At 39.2% G+C, this 12,500-nt stretch overlaps 12 non-coding genes across 12 annotated transcripts in view; all 12 read left to right on the forward strand.

Annotated features, from left to right (window-relative positions):
* The first annotated feature begins 4,688 nt into the window (after window positions 1-4,688).
* On the forward strand, window positions 4,689-4,770 carry TRNAF-AAA (transfer RNA phenylalanine (anticodon AAA)). Its single transcript has one exon. It is a non-coding gene; the product is annotated as a tRNA-Phe (tRNA).
* A 1,220-nt stretch (window positions 4,771-5,990) lies between these two features.
* On the forward strand, window positions 5,991-6,072 carry TRNAS-AGA (transfer RNA serine (anticodon AGA)). The gene has a single exon. It is a non-coding gene; the product is annotated as a tRNA-Ser (tRNA).
* Window positions 6,073-6,974: 902 nt separating this feature from the next.
* On the forward strand, window positions 6,975-7,064 carry TRNAY-GUA (transfer RNA tyrosine (anticodon GUA)). Its single transcript is given in 2 exon segments — window positions 6,975-7,011; window positions 7,029-7,064. It is a non-coding gene; the product is annotated as a tRNA-Tyr (tRNA).
* A 239-nt stretch (window positions 7,065-7,303) lies between these two features.
* On the forward strand, window positions 7,304-7,385 carry TRNAS-AGA (transfer RNA serine (anticodon AGA)). Its single transcript has one exon. It is a non-coding gene; the product is annotated as a tRNA-Ser (tRNA).
* A 902-nt stretch (window positions 7,386-8,287) lies between these two features.
* On the forward strand, window positions 8,288-8,377 carry TRNAY-GUA (transfer RNA tyrosine (anticodon GUA)). Its single transcript is given in 2 exon segments — window positions 8,288-8,324; window positions 8,342-8,377. It is a non-coding gene; the product is annotated as a tRNA-Tyr (tRNA).
* A 239-nt stretch (window positions 8,378-8,616) lies between these two features.
* On the forward strand, window positions 8,617-8,698 carry TRNAS-AGA (transfer RNA serine (anticodon AGA)). Its single transcript has one exon. It is a non-coding gene; the product is annotated as a tRNA-Ser (tRNA).
* An 838-nt stretch (window positions 8,699-9,536) lies between these two features.
* On the forward strand, window positions 9,537-9,626 carry TRNAY-GUA (transfer RNA tyrosine (anticodon GUA)). Its single transcript is given in 2 exon segments — window positions 9,537-9,573; window positions 9,591-9,626. It is a non-coding gene; the product is annotated as a tRNA-Tyr (tRNA).
* Window positions 9,627-9,856: 230 nt separating this feature from the next.
* Window positions 9,857-9,938, forward strand: TRNAS-AGA (transfer RNA serine (anticodon AGA)). The gene has a single exon. It is a non-coding gene; the product is annotated as a tRNA-Ser (tRNA).
* A 902-nt stretch (window positions 9,939-10,840) lies between these two features.
* TRNAY-GUA (transfer RNA tyrosine (anticodon GUA)) lies at window positions 10,841-10,930 on the forward strand. The gene is given in 2 exon segments: window positions 10,841-10,877; window positions 10,895-10,930. It is a non-coding gene; the product is annotated as a tRNA-Tyr (tRNA).
* Window positions 10,931-11,169: 239 nt separating this feature from the next.
* TRNAS-AGA (transfer RNA serine (anticodon AGA)) lies at window positions 11,170-11,251 on the forward strand. The gene has a single exon. It is a non-coding gene; the product is annotated as a tRNA-Ser (tRNA).
* A 902-nt stretch (window positions 11,252-12,153) lies between these two features.
* Window positions 12,154-12,243, forward strand: TRNAY-GUA (transfer RNA tyrosine (anticodon GUA)). Its single transcript is given in 2 exon segments — window positions 12,154-12,190; window positions 12,208-12,243. It is a non-coding gene; the product is annotated as a tRNA-Tyr (tRNA).
* A 239-nt stretch (window positions 12,244-12,482) lies between these two features.
* Window positions 12,483-12,500, forward strand: part of TRNAS-AGA (transfer RNA serine (anticodon AGA)) — an 82-nt gene continuing 64 nt past the window's right edge. The window contains exon 1 of the tRNA in view: window positions 12,483-12,500. This exon is cut by the window's right edge and continues 64 nt beyond it. This is a non-coding gene — a tRNA (tRNA-Ser).

Raw genomic sequence — 12,500 nt, forward strand, 5'->3', positions numbered from 1 at the left:
GCAGGCTGCTGGGTCCGCTCTAGTCCTACTAAATTTGCTGATTTTCTGAATAATTTGCAGTGGGTGGATGTGTGGAGAGCTCGGCACCCTACGACTAGACAGTTTTCATGCTTCTCTGGCACGCATGGTTCGTTCTCCAGGATCGATCTGACCCTACTCTCCCCCGTTCTTCTCCCTAGGGTGGTTGACGTCCAATACGAGGCCCGGGGTATATCTGATCACTCCCCTATGGTGTTGACTCTCGCTATGGTGAGCCAGAGGGGTCAATCTTATTGGAAACTGCATCCTTCCTGGCTGCTGCAAATAGGTGACTGCTCTGACCAGGTGACTCAGTGGGAGGGATACTTTACTGACAATGTAGGCTCGGCCCCCGGAACAGTGGTTTGGGATTCATTTAAGGCATTCCTAAGGGGAACGTATATTAGACGTATTTCTGCCCTCAAAATGTCCTGCAGGGAGAGAGAGCGAGCCCTTGAGAGTGACGCCAGGGATTTGGAATCTAGATACTTGGTGGATGGCACCCCTGCGCTGAAGGTGCGCTGGCTGGTGGCCCAGTCGGCATGGGTGGCTCATCTGTCTGATAAAAACTCGCGCTCGCTTCTATTTCAGGCTACTAATATTTACATGCAGGGCGATAGGCCAGGTGGCCTGTTTGCTCGATTGGTGCACAGTGACCGCCCAGGTTCTACAATTGCTCAGATGACCGGTAGCGATGGCGCCCTTGTGAACACCACGCCGGAAATTGCGCAGCTATTCCGCTCCTACTATGCTGAGGTCTACAGTTCACAACTGGTAGACTCGACATCAGACCTCTCCGCTTATTTAAGTAATATTCCCCTACCCACACTCCCCCCGGAGGCCTCTGAGATGCTGGAGGCACCCTTAACTCTGGAAGAGGTAACGGCGGCTATTGGCTTGTCTCCCAGCGGCAAGGCACCGGGCTATGACGGCATCCCCTCAGAGGTATACAAGACCCACATTGATTTCTTCGGTCCTAGGCTTCACGCCCTGTATTCTGATATTTTTGTTAATGATCAACTTCCCCCCTCTATGGCGGAGGCGATTATTATAGTGATCCCGAAGCCCGGAAAAGACCCTAGATCCCCAGAATCCTATAGACCGATATCATTGATTCCCACTGACGCTAAGATCCTGGCAAAGATTTTAGCAGTTCGACTCAACACCGTAATTACTTCCATTATCCACTCCGACCAGACCGGCTTTATGCCAGGGATGTCCACCTCTATTAACCTACGTAGATTATATACCATCTTACAAATCCCATATGACTTCCCCTCTGACTCGGTAGTGGTCTCACTGGATGCCGCCAAGGCATTTGACAGTATCGAGTGGTCCTATCTATGGGAGGTCATGACAGCTATGGGTTTCGGGCCTAATTTTATAAAATGGATTAAATTGCTTTATCAGCACCCGACTGCCAGGATCTCAGTGAATGGCTATATCTCTCCCTCGTTCCGCCTGTTTCGCGGGACCAGGCAGGGATGTCCTCTGTCCCCAACCTTGTTTGCCCTGGCCATCGAACCCTTGGCCTGTCTAATAAGGTCCCACCCAGGCGTGGTGGGCATTCATACCGGCCCTCGTGAGGATAGGATTGCCCTTTACGCTGACGACATGCTGTTGTTTCTGCAGGATTACACCAGGTCTATGCCTACAGTGTTGCAATTGATTGAGGAGTTCGGTGTATATTCAGGCCTTCATATTAACTGGTCTAAGTCCTCTATTATGCCTGTGATTGGCCCCCCCCTGCTGCTCCTAAAATCTCCCTACCGCTATGTTGGACGGCGAAATTTAAATATCTTGGGATTCAGGTAACCAATGACCCCTCTGACTTTACACCTTTGAACCTTGATCCGATCATGCAACAAATTACTCGTAAATCCAAGACTTGGTGTAAGCTTCCATTGACTGTATCTGGCAGGGTCAGCCTCGTAAAAATGATAATACTACCTAAGATTCTATATGTGGTTCTGCAATCCCCTGTATATATTCATCCATCCTTCTTTAGAAAATTGAATAGTGTCCTGTCTTCTTTAATATGGGCTAGCAAACGTCCTAGAATACAACTGAACACTCTCACCAGGCTGCGCAGCGACGGAGGTCTGGCCTTGCCAAACTTTCAGATGTACTACTATGCCGCTCAGCTGTCTCATATTAGTGCATGGGTGCAGGATACTGGCGTCACTTCTCTACACTGGGTATTTGTCCAATGCTACTTCCCCGACTTATCCCCCCTGCAGGTGTTGCTGAGTGGGAGCTTGGCCCGGTTCCTCCCTCCTCTTATATACCAAGCCAAGAAGGTGTGGCAGGCACTAAAAATTCTTTTGAAATTTGATGGATTGGACCCGGACACCCCCCTCTGGTATTCTAAATGGCTCCCTGAACTGTATGCGCTCGAGGGGAGGGAATTTTGGGCCCCTAAATCAGTGATTTCCATAAATCATCTTTATACGGATAATACGCTCAAACCCTTCCAACAACTAAAAGATGAGTTTAATTTGCCTAACTCCTATTTTTTTAGATACCTCCAGCTCAGACATGCCTTGCAGTCCCAATTCGCCAATTCCCCCCCTAAAATTATACCATTTCCCATTAAGACCTTTGTAAGTATGCTGGGTCGAGTTAAGATGATTTCCCATGCTTATGGTTATCTACTCGCCAAACTCCATATAGATCCTTTGACACGTCTCCGTGTCAAATGGGAGCAGGATCTGGGCCCCATAGATGAAGAGAACTGGGCCCTTGCTTTGGAAACTCTGTGCACGGTTACCAAATCCATCAGGTATCAACAGATACAATACTTCCTTTTGCATAGAATATATATGACCCCGGCCAGACTGGCCAAATTCGGGACGGGTCGTGTGGGTGACTGCCCTAAGTGTGGGATGACTGCAGGTACTTTTTGGCACCTCATTTGGGATTGTCCGGTGTTGCGGGCTTTCTGGGCGGGGGTCGGATCGATTCTGGGGAACACAGGGGTGGACGAGGCCATGCTTACTCCGCAATTTTGCATCCTGGGAATGGGTAGCTCTGACTTTGTGTCTGGTCCAGAGGGCCTATATGCTCGCAACATATGTGCAATGGCGAAGGTGAGCATTGCGAGGCTATGGATGGCCCCTAAGGGCCCTACACTCCCCGCTCTTAAGGCACTAATAAACGACACTGTTTTTAAGGAACGATACATTTATATGAAACACAATGCCTCCGCTAAATTTGAAAGAATTTGGTCTCCATGGCTGGAATCCATATACTCCGTCCCAGACCCTACAACTTAATGGTGATAGGGTTACTAACAGGTCCTGGATTTGCCAAGTTATGATCTTCTAGGGCCATAGGCTTCCCTCTCACCCAATGGGTTGTGAATGAGAGAGTGGCTCTGTGCCCATCTGGACAGGGTAGGATTTAGAGTGCTAGTATCCCCCAATGCGTCCTCTTCCCCATAATGTTTTTTGTCTCTTTGTTTTTTTAATTTTTTTATTTCTGGGGTTCTCTGTGTTTGGTTTCTGATTATTTTCTTCTCTTTTAAAGGGTTTTACTCGGACGGATTGTCCGTAAGAGTTATATTTGAGGGGGGGGGGGAAACAAAACAAAGTATAATGTGATTTCATGAATACTAGAGTGTACGGATAATGCAAAATAATGGTATATATAACTGTACATTCCTATGCGCCTATGAGCAAATGACATAGTTTGAAAATAAGTCGAAAGTGAATGCTGTTCCCCGATGAGGACATGTCATTACGTGTTTAATGTGTTCCTGTTATGCAATGTCTGTATGCAAACTACTCTCCTTCGCAATAAAAATACTTTATTTAAAAAAAAAAAAAAAAAAAATTGTGCTTTAATGCAAAAAAAGAAAAATAATTGTCTGTGCATACTCTCATGTAGCACGATTATCTTCACTAGCTCAAAAGGGCCGCTCATTGTCCAAAATGAATTGTCAAATCAGAACAAACAATGGAATATCCCCATCATTCCTGGAACACTTGATTAGTTTACAAAACAAGCAAAATTTAAAAGAGTGTAGAAGGTTTGATAGGCTCAAGCATTTTTAATCTTGATGTAAGTTTGGCTACACTAAAAAATCTATTGAAAGTGCTTTCCAAACTAGCTCTGTAGCCAGTTGATAGTAATTGCACAAATATAAGTCAAACTATTAGTGATATTTTCCAAATGATTAAACATGACAATTTGTGTGATAAAGCAACACAGGAATAAGTAGTTGAATCTCTTTTGTGTAGTCAAATCATTTTTCATTTTGCTTGGAAAGTTGATAATGTTTAAAATTAACACTCAATCATTTTAATAGCACGTAATATCACAGTCGTACAATTATGGAATCCTTCGATAGCTCAGCTGGTGGAGCGGAGGACTGTAGAGGAGATTGGTACAGAAATCCTTATGTCGCTGGTTCAGTTCCGGCTCGAACGATGATGCTTTTGATAAACTTAGATGTCAGTACTGACATTTTACAAACCCAAAACTATACCAAGTATAAAGCATTCTCCAAGTTATATTTTAAAAATCATTAACGCAGGTCACTGTGGTCAGGATTAACTTCCCATGGAAATCATCTCTGATACAATATTACTTCAGTCATCCTCACAGCCTGAAATGAAGTAGCTCAACCCATAGAGAAACTTTTGTGAAAACATCACATTGCTTGAGAGGTAGTCGTGGCCGAGTGGTTAAGGCAATCGACTAAAAATCCATTGGGATCTCCCTGTGCAGGTTCAAATCCTGCCGACTATGACCACATGGTTGTTTTAATTTTCAGAAAATTTACTAAAAGCTTGAAACCAGTGTTGCTCAGGGTGAGTCAGGAACTGGCACATCAAAATCTTTAGGATGCCTGCCTGTTCTCTATTTCTCTATCTATCATTCTCCTCCTCTACTTGAGACTGAGCCCAGGAATCTCAGCAGCCATACTAAGTAGCATTTATTAATTACAAATGCATTTTGAATGTCAAATTTGTAAGAAAGTTTTGTACATTTAGCAAAATATCAAATTCATTTGAAAGAAAATTATGACCACTCAAAGTAAAAAGAGCTTTGGTTACTTTCAATGCACAACATTTTACTTTCAAATCGTGTCAGATGACTTTCAGTGCTAATTATTATATCATTAACCTCTCCTTTATTCAAAATTGTGCTTTAATGCAAAAAAAGAAAAATAATTGTCTGTGCATACTCTCATGTAGCACAATTATCTTCACTAGCTCAAAAGGGCCGCTCATTGTCCAAAATGAATTGTCAAATCAGAACAGACAATGGAATATCCCCATCATTCCTGGAACACTTGATTAGTTTACAAAACAAGCAAAATTTAAAAGAGTGTAGAAGGTTTGATAGGCTCAAGCATCTCTAATCTTGATGTAAGTTTGGCTACACTAAATAATCTATTGAAAGTGCTTTCCAAATTAGCTCTGTAGCCAGTTGATAGTAATTGCACAAATATAAGTCAAACTATTAGTGATATTTTCCAAATGATTAAACATGACAATTTGTGTGATAAAGCAACACAGGAATAAGTAGTTGAATCTCTTTTGTGTAGTCAAATCATTTTTCATTTTGCTTGGAAAGTTGATAATGTTTAAAATTAACACTCAATCATTTTAATAGCACGTAATATCACAGTTGTACGATCATGGAATCCTTCGATAGCTCAGCTGGTAGAGCTGAGGACTGTAGAGGAGATTGGTACAGAAATCCTTAGGTCGCTGGCTCGAAGGATGATGCTTTTGATAAACTTAGATGTCAGTACTGACATTTTACAAACCCAAAACTATACCAAGTATAAAGCATTCTCCAAGTTATATTTTAAAAATCATTAACGCAGGTCACTGTGGTCAGGATTAACTTCCCATGGAAATCATCTCTGATACAATATTACTTCAGTCATCCTCACAGCCTGAAATGAAGCAGCTCAACCCATAGAGAAACTTTTGTGAAAACATCACATTGAATGAGAGGTAGTTGTGGCCGAGTGGTTAAGACGATGGACTAGAAATCCATTGGTGTCTCCCTGCGCAGGTTCAAATCCTGCTGACTACGACCACATGGTTGTTTTATTTTTCAGAAAATTTACTAAAAGCTTGAAACCAGTGTTGCTCAGGGTGAGTCAGGAACTGGCACATCAAAATCTTTAGGATGCCTGCCTGTTCTCTCTTTCTCTATCCGTCATTCTCCTCCTCTACTTGAGACTGAGCCCAGGAATCACAGCAGCCATACTAAGTAGCATTTATTAATTACAAATGTATTTTGAATGTCAAATTTGTAAGAAAGTTTTGTACATTAGGCAAAATATCAAATTCATTTGAAAGAAAATGATGTCCACTCAAAGTAAAAAGAGCTTTGGTTACTTTCAATGCACAACATTTTACTTTCAAATCGTGTCAGATGACTTTCAGTGCTAATTATTATATCATTAACCTCTCCTTTATTAAAAATTGTGCTTTAATGCAAAAAAAGAAAAATAATTGTCTGTGCATACTCTCATGTAGCACGATTATCTTCACTAGCTCAAAAGGGCCGCTCATTGTCTAAAATGAATTGTCAAATCAGAACAGACAATGGAATATCCCCATCATTCCTGGAACACTTGATTAGTTTACAAAATAAGCAAAATTTAAAAGAGTGTAGAAGGTTTGATAGGCTCAAGCATCTCTAATCTTGATGTAAGTTTGGCTACACTAAATAATCTATTGAAAGTGCTTTCCAAACTAGCTCTGTAGCCAGTTGATAGTAATTGCACAAATATAAGTCAAACTATTAGTGATATTTTCCAAATGATTAAACATGACAATTTGTGTGATAAAGCAACACAGGAATAAGTAGTTGAATCTCTTGTGTGTAGTCAAATCATTTTTCATTTTGCTTGGAAAGTTGATAATGTTTAAAATTAACACTCAATCATTTTAATAGCATGTAATATCACAGTTGTACGACCATGGAATCCTTCGATAGCTCAGCTGGTAGAGCGGAGGACTGTAGAGGAAATTGGTACAGAAATCCTTAGGTTGCTGGTTCAGTTCCGGCTCGAAGGATGATGCTTTTGATAAACTTAGATGTCAGTACTGACATTTTACAAACCCAAAACTATACCAAGTATAAAGCATTCTCCAAGTTATATTTTAAAAATCATTAACGCAGGTCACTGTGGTCAGGATTAACTTCCCATGGAAATCATCTCTGATACAATATTACTTCAGTCATCCTCACAGCCTGAAATGAAGTAGCTCAACCCATAGAGAAACTTTTGTGAAAACATCACATTGCTTGAGAGGTAGTCGTGGCCGAGTGGTTAAGGTGGTGATCTAGAAATCCATTGGGGTCTCCCTGTGCAGGTTCAAATCCTGCCGACTACAACCATATGGTTGTTTTATTTTTCAGAAAATTTACTAAAAGCTTGAAACCAGTGTTGCTCAGGGTGAGTCAGGAACTGGCACATCAAAATCTTTAGGATGCCTGCCTGTTCTCTGTTTCTCTATCCGTCATTCTCCTCCTCTCCTTGAGACTGAGCCCAGGAATCTCAGCAGCCATACTAAGTAGCATTTATTAATTACAAATGCATTTTGAATGTCAAATTTGTAAGAAAGTTTTGTACATTTAGCAAAATATCAAATTCATTTGAAAGAAAATGATGTCCACTCAAAGTAAAAATAGCTTTGGTTACTTTCAATGCACAACATTTTACTTTCAAATCGTGTCAGATGACTTTCAGTGCTAATTATTATATCATTAACCTCTCCTTAATTAAAAATTGTGCTTTAATGCAAAAAAAGAAAAATAAATGTCTGTGCATACTCTCATGTAGCACAATTATCTTCACTAGCTCAAAAGGGCCGCTCATTGTCCAAAATGAATTGTCAAATCAGAACAAACAATGGAATATCCCCATCATTCCTGGAACACTTGATTAGTTTACAAAACAATCAAAATTCAAAAGAGTTTAGAAGGTTTGATAGGCTCAAGCATCTCTAATCTTGATGTAAGTTTGGCTACACTAAAAAATCTATTGAAAGTGCTTTGAAAACTAGCTCTGTAGCCAGTTGATAGTAATTGCACAAATATAAATCAAACTATTAGTGATATTTTCCAAATGATTAAACATGACAATTTGTGTGATAAAGCAACACAGGAATAAGTAGTTGAATCTCTTTTGTGTAGTCAAATCATTTTTCATTTTGCTTGGAAAGTTGATAATGTTTAAAATTAACACTCAATCATTTTAATAGCACGTAATATCACAGGTATACGATCATGGAATCCTTCGATAGCTCAGCTGGTAGAGCGGAGGACTGTAGAGGAGATTGGTACAGAAATCCTTAGGTCGCTGGTTCAATTCCGGCTCGAAGGATGGCGCTTTTGATAAACTTAGATGTCAGTACTGACATTTTACAAACCCAAAACTATACCAAGTATAAAGCATTCTCCAAGTTATATTTTAAAAATCATTAACGCAGGCCACTATGGTCAGGATTAACTTCCCATGGAAATCATCTCTGATACAATATTATTTCAGTCATCCTCACAGCCTGAAATGAAGTAGCTCAACCCATAGAGAAACTTTTGTGAAAACATCACATTGCATGAGAGGTAGTCATGGCCGAGTGGTTAAGGCGATGGACTAGAAATCCATAGGGGTCTCCCCGCGCATGTTCAAATCCTGCCGACTACGACCACATGGTTGTTTTAATTTTCAGAAAATTTACTAAAAGCTTGAAACCAGTGTTGATCAGGGTGAGTCAGGAACTGGCACATCCAAATCTTTAGGATGCCTGCCTGTTCTCTCTTTCTCTATCCTTCATTTTCCTCCTCTCCTTGAGACTGAGCCCAGGAATCTCAGCAGCTATACTAAGTAGCATTTATTAATTACTAATGCATTTTGAATGTCAAATTTGTAAGAAAGTATTGTACATTTAGCAAAATATCAAATTCATTTGAAAGAAAATGATGTCCACTCAAAGTAAAAAGAGCTTTGGTTACTTTCAATGCACAACATTTTACTTTCAAATCGTGTCAGATGACTTTCAGTGCTAATTATTATATCATTAACCTCTCCTTTATTAAAAATTGTGCTTTAATGCAAAAAAAGAAAAATAATTGTCTGTGCATACTCTCATGTAGCACAATTATCTTCACTAGCTCAAAAGGGCCGCTCATTGTCCAAAATGAATTGTCAAATCAGAACAAACAATGGAATATCCCCATCATTCCTGGAACACTTGATTAGTTTACAAAACAAGCAACATTTAAAAGAGTGTAGAAGGTTTGATAGGCTCAAGCATCTCTAATCTTGATGTAAGTTTGGATACAGTAAAAAATCTATTGAAAGTGATATTTTCCAAATGATTAAACATGACAATTTGTGTGATAAAGCAACACAGGAATAAGTAGTTGAATCTCTTTTGTGTAGTCAAATCATTTTTCAATTTGCTTGGAAAGTTGATAATGTTTAAAATTAACACTCAATCATTTTAATAGCACGTAATATCACAGGTGTACGATCATGTAATCCTTCGATAGCTCAACTGGTAGAGCGGAGGACTGTAGAGGAGATTGGTACAGAAATCCTTAGGTCGCTGGTTCAATTCCGGCTCGAAGGATGACGCTTTTGATAAACTTAGATGTCAGTACTGACATTTTACAAACCCAAAACCCAAAGCTTGAAACCAAGTTATATTTTAAAAATCATTAACGCAGGTCACTGTGGTCAGGATTAACTTCCCATGGAAATCATCTCTGATACAATATTACTTCAGTCATCCTCACAGCCTGAAATGAAGCAGCTCAACCCATAGAGAAACTTTTGTGAAAACATCACATTGAATGAGAGGTAGTCGTGGCCGAGTGGTTAAGACGATGGACTAGAAATCCATTGGTGTCTCCCTGCGCAGGTTCAAATCCTGCTGACTACGACCACATGGTTGTTTTATTTTTCAGAAAATTTACTAAAAGCTTGAAACCAGTGTTGCTCAGGGTGAGTCAGGAACTGGCACATCAAAATCTTTAGGATGCCTGCCTGTTCTCTCTTTCTCTATCCGTCATTCTCCTCCTCTACTTGAGACTGAGCCCAGGAATCACAGCAGCCATACTAAGTAGCATTTATTAATTACAAATGCATTTTGAATGTCAAATTTGTAAGAAAGTTTTGTACATTAGGCAAAATATCAAATTCATTTGAAAGAAAATGATGTCCACTCAAAGTAAAAAGAGCTTTGGTTACTTTCAATGCACAACATTTTACTTTCAAATCGTGTCAGATGACTTTCAGTGCTAATTATTATATCATTAACCTCTCCTTTATTAAAAATTGTGCTTTAATGCAAAAAAAGAAAAATAATTGTCTGTGCATACTCTCATGTAGCACGATTATCTTCACTAGCTCAAAAGGGCCGCTCATTGTCTAAAATGAATTGTCAAATCAGAACAGACAATGGAATATCCCCATCATTCCTGGAACACTTGATTAGTTTACAAAATAAGCAAAATTTAAAAGAGTGTAGAAGGTTTGATAGGCTCAAGCATCTCTAATCTTGATGTAAGTTTGGCTACACTAAATAATCTATTGAAAGTGCTTTCCAAACTAGCTCTGTAGCCAGTTGATAGTAATTGCACAAATATAAGTCAAACTATTAGTGATATTTTCCAAATGATTAAACATGACAATTTGTGTGATAAAGCAACACAGGAATAAGTAGTTGAATCTCTTGTGTGTAGTCAAATCATTTTTCATTTTGCTTGGAAAGTTGATAATGTTTAAAATTAACACTCAATCATTTTAATAGCATGTAATATCACAGTTGTACGAACATGGAATCCTTCGATAGCTCAGCTGGTAGAGCGGAGGACTGTAGAGGAAATTGGTACAGAAATCCTTAGGTTGCTGGTTCAGTTCCGGCTCGAAGGATGATGCTTTTGATAAACTTAGATGTCAGTACTGACATTTTACAAACCCAAAACTATACCAAGTATAAAGCATTCTCCAAGTTATATTTTAAAAATCATTAACGCAGGTCACTGTGGTCAGGATTAACTTCCCATGGAAATCATCTCTGATACAATATTACTTCAGTCATCCTCACAGCCTGAAATGAAGTAGCTCAACCCATAGAGAAACTTTTGTGAAAACATCACATTGCTTGAGAGGTAGTCGTGGCCGAGTGGTTAAGGTGATGATCTAGAAATCCATTGGGGTCTCCCCGTGCAGGTTCAAATCCTGCCGACTACAACCATATGGTTGTTTTATTTTTCAGAAAATTTACTAAAAGCTTGAAACCAGTGTTGCTCAGGGTGAGTCAGGAACTGGCACATCAAAATCTTTAGGATGCCTGCCTGTTCTCTGTTTCTCTATCCGTCATTCTCCTCCTCTCCTTGAGACTGAGCCCAGGAATCTCAGCAGCCATACTAAGTAGCATTTATTAATTACAAATGCATTTTGAATGTCAAATTTGTAAGAAAGTTTTGTACATTTAGCAAAATATCAAATTCATTTGAAAGAAAATGATGTCCACTCAAAGTAAAAATAGCTTTGGTTACTTTCAATGCACAACATTTTACTTTCAAATCGTGTCAGATGACTTTCAGTGCTAATTATTATATCATTAACCTCTCCTTAATTAAAAATTGTGCTTTAATGCAAAAAAAGAAAAATAAATGTCTGTGCATACTCTCATGTAGCACAATTATCTTCACTAGCTCAAAAGGGCCACTCATTGTCCAAAATGAATTGTCAAATCAGAACAAACAATGGAATATCCCCATCATTCCTGGAACACTTGATTAGTTTACAAAACAATCAAAATTCAAAAGAGTTTAGAAGGTTTGATAGGCTCAAGCATCTCTAATCTTGATGTAAGTTTGGCTACACTAAAAAATCTATTGAAAGTGCTTTGAAAACTAGCTCTGTAGCCAGTTGATAGTAATTGCACAAATATAAATCAAACTATTAGTGATATTTTCCAAATGATTAAACATGACAATTTGTGTGATAAAGCAACACAGGAATAAGTAGTTGAATCTCTTTTGTGTAGTCAAATCATTTTTCATTTTGCTTGGAAAGTTGATAAGGTTTAAAATTAACACTCAATCATTTTAATAGCACGTAATATCACAGGTATACGATCATGGAATCCTTCGATAGCTCAGCTGGTAGAGCGGAGGACTGTAGAGGAGATTGGTACAGAAATCCTTAGGTCGCTGGTTCAATTCCGGCTCGAAGGATGGCGCTTTTGATAAACTTAGATGTCAGTACTGACATTTTACAAACCCAAAACTATACCAAGTATAAAGCATTCTCCAAGTTATATTTTAAAAATCATTAACGCAGGCCACTATGGTCAGGATTAACTTCCCATGGAAATCATCTCTGATACAATATTATTTCAGTCATCCTCACAGCCTGAAATGAAGTAGCTCAACCCATAGAGAAACTTTTGTGAAAACATCACATTGCATGAGAGGTAGTCATGGCCGAGTGG

The sequence above is a fragment of the Pseudophryne corroboree genome, chromosome 4, assembly GCF_028390025.1.
Source record: "Pseudophryne corroboree isolate aPseCor3 chromosome 4, aPseCor3.hap2, whole genome shotgun sequence".
Lineage (NCBI taxonomy): Eukaryota > Metazoa > Chordata > Amphibia > Anura > Myobatrachidae > Pseudophryne > Pseudophryne corroboree.